This window comes from Anoplolepis gracilipes, chromosome 5 (assembly GCF_047496725.1).
Source record: "Anoplolepis gracilipes chromosome 5, ASM4749672v1, whole genome shotgun sequence".
Taxonomy (NCBI): Eukaryota; Metazoa; Arthropoda; class Insecta; order Hymenoptera; family Formicidae; genus Anoplolepis; species Anoplolepis gracilipes.
In genome coordinates, this window is record NC_132974.1 from 3,809,510 (window position 1) to 3,817,787 (window position 8,278).

An 8,278-nucleotide genomic window follows, 5' to 3' on the forward strand; every position below is an offset into this window, starting at 1 on the left:
ACAAATAAGTTATACATATACATCAAGAGGATCTTATCAGTAATGGATACGATATTATTAACAATAAGTAATATTATAAACTGTTGTATTATCAGTCGGTATTTCACGAAAGCAAAGTTTTAGGTAAAAGGATCATGACTTTTTCAAAAGATGGAACATTAGAGTTAAAAGCTGCTCATGGCCACGACAGTGTTATTAAGGCGCAATTCTTTAAATATTGATTGAAAGTGGGTTGGAGTCGATGGGTGGTGCTCGGTAGAGGGATGAAAGTGGAAGGTGGAAGCTGGTCGAACTAGCGAGATGAAATGAGAAAGTTGACCAAGAAGGGAGAGACCATTTATTATATATGATAGGTGCGGTCGCTATCTTTATGGATTTTTTTCATTATAATGCAAGCCATAGCAGAGATAAATTTTTAATTATCGGCTTAACAAAATTTGATTAAAACAGTTTTTATTCTTGAAGATTCTTGCAAGTTATATATATATATATATATATATATATATATATATATATATATATATATATATATAAATATCTATGTGTAAATTATATTTTTAAATTAATTATTCATAAGTGTTTTAATACATATTCTACTGCAGAATTATATTTATTACAATATTTAAATAATAATGCGTCATAATTAAACAAACATGTTTTTTAAATGACAATACTTAAAGCTGACTAATACTTTAAAAATTTTTCTTAAACAATACAAATTTGTAAAACAAAGTGCGATTTGTGTCAGATATAATCTTGTTTTGATTGGATATTTTTCTAAAAAAATTAAAATATTATAATAGTTTGAAAAAAGAAAACACGGATTGTCGAAGTAAAGCTATCAATGATCAAATATTTTTTCTCATTATACATGCTACATATATGACGCAATGGTTTAAAATTTTCTATCATTCCTATAATTTGATATTCCACACATACACACACACATAGAATCACAAGAAGAAATAAAATATTTTTTTATTATGAAAAAATTGCATTTTAGTCTATATCAACAAATATAAATAAGGTGCAAATAAATTATTTGTGAATAAAATTTTGATTGTTGAACGCGGTACAGAAATTGTACCCAGTGAATTAACAATCGCGATTGCCATCCAAGAGCGGCCATGTTTTCGAAGGCGTCCGAGAATGTCGCCCAGCTTTTGTTTTGCCTTTAGCACGACCGCCACCGCCATCAGCACCACCCTTGTAGATTTCCCCTCCGCTCATCCCTTGCCGCTACGCACAATCCAGCGACCCTCTTTTTTTCGGGCTGGATGCTGCGGAGTGAGAGAGATGAATAGAGGGACCCCTATGGATTTTTTTTCCGTACCGCGAGAGCACCCGCTCTTCTCCGCATCCCTCCGCTCGCAATGTTTTAAGGGCTGCAACAACGTCTGGCGGTGGTCCTAAAAAAATTCAACCTCCAATTTGTAAGGTTGGCGGCCTGTTTAATTGCGATATCCAATTCCTCTTCGCAATCCATCTTTTTTTCTCTTCCTTTTCTCGCTCAGCTTTTCTCTCTTTCTCTCTTTTGTTCTTTCATCCCTCTCGTTCGCGGTTTTCAAGGCGTCGAGATGGTTCATAAGGGCTGCTCGCTCGTTAATCTTCTGAGACGTTTTTTTTTCCTCTTTTTTTTTTACCGTTTCGAGATGCGACGTCGCCTCGGTCGAGAATAATAATGAGACTAATTTGCACGACACACCTCGTACATTAATTCCTCGCACGCAGTTCTCTTTTCGAGCCGCCACTTGAAAGTCTTAGCGATACGAATCGCAGTTTTTTTAATAACGATAATTTGAGGAGAAGAAAGACGACAGTTTCAATCATACGAAGAACAACAATTTCTGCAAATATGTCGAACATTAAACCATCCGTTTCTAACATGAATATTTTTAATATTTTAATTTTCTATTAAAATTGTGATAGTGCATAATGTATTCAATAATTAAATTATTATTATATAAAATAACATCACAGAAAATAGATAGATAAGTGTCATGTTTATTATAGTTATTTATAGTTGTTTAATATAGTTATGCATAATATTTTATGTCATAAAGACAATTGAGATTGTTGTAAAATATAATTTTTTCAAAATGACATACATTTTCTCGCACACAATATATTATAAATGTAAAAATACTAAAATTTATTTAAAAAGTACACTTTTTATATTTATCTGTAATATATATTATTTATTTTTATAATCATTAAAAAATTAAAAACTTGACAATTCTCTGGTAATAAAGACATACATCGTAATTGAATTATTCCTGTTTGACAAAATCAATTTGACATAATGCGTTGATAACCTTCTATAAGAAAGTAGCAAACGGAATATTCTCACACATTTCTAAATATGTGTCTCAACAAGATTTTTGTAACAAGATGTAACTGTGCCGATTTGTGATCAACTGCAAAAAAAACTGTACTCAGCGGGCGAGTATAATGCCGGAGTTTACAGTTTCGATGAGCACCCCTCGCGCGGTTAAATCATGCCACCCCTTTCTGTCCGCTATGCGGGACATTACGCAGCCTACTCTGGTGCGGCCGGTCTAATTGTGATATCGTTTTTTTCTCACTCGGCTTTTTTCTTATCTTTTTTTCAGCTCATCGCGTCCCGCTTACTCGCTTCTCCGCGCACACGGTTTTTTTGTCCGTTATTTTCCTGCCACCCGGTAATTATGTGGGCGCGGCGGACCAAACAAGGGAAGAAGCCGATGCGGCAAGGAAAAAAAAGTCGTTTTGCATATTTAAATCCCGCACATAGGGTGAACGGAAAAGGGTAGCGAGGAAGCGCGAAGTGCGAGTGAGGCAGGATGATGGGGCGTAAAAGGGTGAGTTCCAAATAACCCCTATGACGACGAAGCGAGATGGAGAACGGCGAGGGCGCGTGCGCCACGACAATGGGCCGTGTTTGCACACCCGAAAATTGGCCGACGCAGAAAAAGTGGCGACTGTCTCAGCATGAGACAAAAACTATTTGAAAAGAAAAAAACAGTCAAAGGGAAAACGATTAATCAGAGGACACGCGCTAACTACCACCAATGTCGTCACGCTGGCGCTTATTCGAAAGGATAGTTTGCTTTCGAATAAGATGATTACAGAACGATATATCACAGATATATTACGTAAGACACATTTTTTATATTATTTGAGACTTTCAAAATACTAAATTTTAACTTTTGTATCAAATTAGATATTTTAAGTAATATTTCGAATATTTATGATTGTGCTATAATTGTGATTACAATGCGGAAATGTCGAAGGTTTATAGTAAATATATCTCTTGCGATTGAATTGTAATAAATGTATATATATATATATATGATCTCTGATGTTAATTATAAACCTATAATTTTAAATGGATTAGTTATTAATAATAGAATTTATTAAATTGTAATGTATAAAGATAAAACAAAATCTACAACTATTTTCTATCTGAAAAGTTTCACTAATCTCTAATTAATTAAATAATGTTATTATATTGCAGAATTAATTCGTAGTTTTTCTTATAATAAAGTAATATTATTTGTCATCTCTGCGCTTAATGACACACTTTTCAATCAAGCCACAAATTGATTAGAATCGCGGGAATATTTTTTTTCCAGATGCTGTCATAATGCATCACGCGCTTCGACATATAAGATACGTGAACGTAGGCCAGCATCGATCGCGGGGATTAGTCCGATCCAATTTTCCGCGGACGATAAATTAGAATTTATGAAATGAGCGTGAAAGGCGGTGCGCGAGTTCTTCGAGGGTGAGCTCTCTCGTGAGGGAAGTCCAGTTTCTGCCTGCCATCTCTATGAGCACCTTCCTCACCCCCGCAAAACTCTCGCACTCTCCCTTCTCAACCGGAACTAATAGTTTTTCCTCTGTTTTTTTCACACGATGCCCCGCGGTGCCCGACAGAATTGCATCGTTCTGGTCGTCAGCAATTTTCGTGCTGACTCTCATAAAAGTCGTTATTATATCGGTTGGATGGAAAATAATTTTATCCTCATAATATAACTTGTACTCCTATGTGACAAGAATGAGCAAAAAATAAAGAGAAAGGAAGGATAAATAGTTCAAAGTATAATTAGAGACATAATAAGAATTCTGTTAAAAATCAATTTTTCTATCTATTTTATTTTTGAATTTATAATTATTCTAAAAGATGGCAAAAATTTCAATATTGTTCTTTGTTTAACATCTGATTTATTCCCTATGTATAACGTATTTTATATTGTATACGTATATATAATGCGTGATATTTATAACATGAAGTTATTTTAAGCAGTTATTGTGAGTAATATAACAAAAAAATTACTTATACGAAATATTAAATATTATTAAATATATAAAAATATATTATTAAATATATATTATAATTACATATTTACATTCAAGATCTTATTGCTTAAATATTATAATTTTAAATGTGTTTTCTTTTGTATGCAATATTCAATTTTTAATTCTTTTTCAAATTTCTTCTCTAAATCCAATTGTATGTTTATCAATCATTATGGGGGTTGCACGTTGAGAACACTCCATTTTGGAGCGCGAAGGACTAGTCGATCCGTTCGATAGACATCGAGGACCGACAGATGTTTCCCATTTTTTCACACTCCCTCTCCTCTCTCGATGGAACACCGTTATTTTCGCAAAAAAGTACCCCGAAACCGATCGGCCGCTTCCGCACACACGTGATCATGTCCCGTTTCACGAACGGATGTTTCGTCGACCGATCGTTCCCTTTCGAGGGGTTCGGAAAATGTTTCGTCGAACAGCTCGTAAGCATCGATCTCGCTTATCGCTTTTCTTCTTTTTAGTTCAGTAATAAGTCATTGCTTTGCATGTCGTGTGTGTTATATATAAATAAATTTTCGCACAAGTATACTGTATTTTGAAATCATGACATATATATATATATATATTAGTCAATTAATTTTAAAGTAATAAATCATGAAATGACAATCTAATTATATATTATATATATATGTGTGTATAAAAATGTCGAAAAATTAATATCAATAATGTTAATATTAATATAAAAATGTTAAATTTTCTTAAAATTTTTAAGTCTCTTTCTTTTCTAGTTTTGTACACACATACGCACACACACATAATATGTAGCAATAACGAAACGAGTACTGAAGGGCTTCATAAATGGCTCCGAACTCTGACATAAAACTCCGCTTTCGGCTATTGCGCCTTACAATACCGAATAGTGAGCAACTAGGTGGCGATTATTTTTTTCACGGAGATTATAACGACGTTTGGTCATTTCCCGGGGTGATAGCCATGTAATCCTGTCGTGATACACATGGATTCGAGACTTTTCCTGGAGAAAAAATCCTAAAAACCGTAATCCTGGATAGACAGGAATAACGAGTGTTTGATTACGGACACTATGGGGCTTCGATACCACCCAGCGACTGGTAATGTCCGGGACTAAGGGAGTTATAGGCAACTGTGAGAATAAAAAAAAGTTAGGGCACACGTTCTTTGGGATAGCGTTTTGTGCTTCTGCGTCGTAGGGACGTTTAGAAACTGACATTAGATTGTCATTTCATGATTTATTACGTTAAAATTAATTCACTAATTTTTTCCGAATAGTAATAAAAAAAACATTTTCTTTTACTCCGAATCAATTTTATTATTCTTTACTTTTTATTTTTGTAATTTTGTTATTAATCGGTTAAAAATTATTTATATTTTATTACGTAATTGACATGTTAATATTAATAAATATAATAATAATATATAAGCTTATAAATAATAATATAATTAAAAATTCGTATTATTTTAATATTTGTCTTAATAATTTTAAGCTCTAAATATTTATGTACAACAGCTATCACATATCATAACTGAATTATACAAAATAATAATTTTTACAGTAGGAATCTTTTCATTGCAAAACAACTGTATAAAACATATATTTCCCTGCCTATAATAGTATATTACAATGATCATGAATTTATATTCTACAATTCCGTGAACGCGTTTCGCGATCATTTCCTATCCCTCGCTACTAGTAGGTAGGTGAGTGACCCCCTTCGGTTTTTATACAAGGGTTTTCCTGAGGGGGAACTTTTTTACTCTGAGGGGCACCCGTGCCTGGGGTAGAGTTCTTTTTTTATAGACCAGCATCTGTACCCTCGTGGCTAGAAGAGAAAAATTTTTCAGTCAGCCAGTCACTCACCTGGCCTACTTCGGGACGGTGAGTTCTGAAAAATTTCATTTCGCGTTTAACACGAGTTTCGTGTATTTTAAGTGCAACCTGTGAATGTTTAAATTTGTGTTTCTATCAATAACAAATGTGTAATAGAAAGTAGTGCGCATTAAGAATGTAATGAAATTTATCACATTGATATGTATATATTTTCATTATCAAAGTTATTAAATTATCAAAATTAATTTGTAGAGTAATACATTTTAGCAATTACAAAAATAAATTGTGATAAGAACACGTTGTTTATAGCAAATATGTGAGTGTAATAAAAGTTGTAGCAATAAAAATGATTAATTAAGTATAAATCGAAACTAAACTTTAACTATAAATCTTCAAAATAAAATATAATAGAAAAATAAAACAACAAAAGTTAAATCGCACAAAAATATTTGCCATTATAACATTCAAATATATTGTACATATTTTTATAACGATATATATAACATAATACATTAAATAATACACGCGTAAAATATGCTCTTAAAAAATTTTTAGAAGACATTCATATCTATAATTGAAAGTTTTCGTTGTACTATATAAAGAAAGTACAAAAGTGATATGAACAATTCGAGACACGAGGGAGACAGAGTCGGACCGGCCGCTTTTTATCCTCCGCTTTCGTGGCCTTTCCATTAAAAAGAAAACGTTTTTTTCTCGCGCCCTACGTTCCCCCGAGATTAAAACATTCGCGAGTGACTCGTGAACTCGTTTGTCGTTTATGCGCGCTTTCGTCCCTCCGCTTTCTATTTGATAAACGATCCTTTTCTCTGCTCGTTTCTCGCAACGAGTCGCGTAACGAAGCACCGAGCATCGTGCAGCTAATTTTCCGCAATTTCTCAAAAAAGGAATGTCGGCGGGACCTTGCCTGCGTCACCTCTTAAAACTCACCCTCAACTTTGCCGGAAAGCGAGAGACGCCAGAAAAGGACGGAAGAAAAAAAGAAGGAAAATGAGAAAGATAAAGTAACAGAAGGAAAGAGAGAGTAAAGAAAAGAGTCGAGGGAAAAGAAAAATAATCTCTTATATACGACGCCCATGGTGTAATGGAGGATATTTCGCGCTGCAAAACACCCGATCCACCCCCATCCTTCTCCCCTTCCCGCCGTCCTCACTTGCCCTCCCGCCTTTGATAATCCTGCCGTGTTGCCTGAAAATAATATCTATCTCCTGCTAGCACAAGAGAAAGAAGAAAACGGAGAACACAAGCAGAGAAAGGAATCGCAGACAGTCCTCGCTGATATATCCGCGTTATGCTATCCAAGAACAAAAATGCAATTTCCAAAAGCCCTTTCCGAAAAAAATCCTAAAATCAATTATTTCTGCTTAATTTAACGATAATTAATATAAGCGGTGTTAATATCACGAGAGGCCATTTATCTTAATGTTGGAATAATTGTAACTCTTTCATTGTCTAAATAAGTAATAAAAATGCATTTTGCAAGACGCAATTTGATTCGATGCAATGTAACAATGTGGATTTTATCGATCGGCTTACGGAACGGAACGAACGTTCGCCGATAAAAGACGAAATGGAATCTCGCGGCGGAATAATAAATTCAAAGGCGGTGGGACAAAAAACAGGAATAATAGGCGCGAGAATCGCGGCGGTAAATCAAGCGGAATCGTACAACGATAAATAAAGGTAAATGACGGTGGTGATTCATAATTAAGGAGCCGGGGACCGGCAATGCGACAAGGCGACCGCGGCTGTCCGCTGGTGAAAAAAGAAGAGCTAGCATGTGTTGGAGAAATTGTGATAAAGGAGAAGACGACCCTTTTACACGTGAAATATCGTGGTATTCTTTAATGTTAATATATAAATAATCTCACGGAAATTGCACTAATCATATTTATAACTTCATAATTTTATACATGTTAAATATAATATATAAATAATAGAGAAATAATAATTTCAGTTATGTTGAGATAGGTATTTACTATCATTGTATAATTTTTAAACATGAATTAACATATTTTTATAATTATTTCGAATAATTTGTTATCAATGTAACATAGTTGCCGCTTTTTAATATTTCTCTAAAAAAATACAATA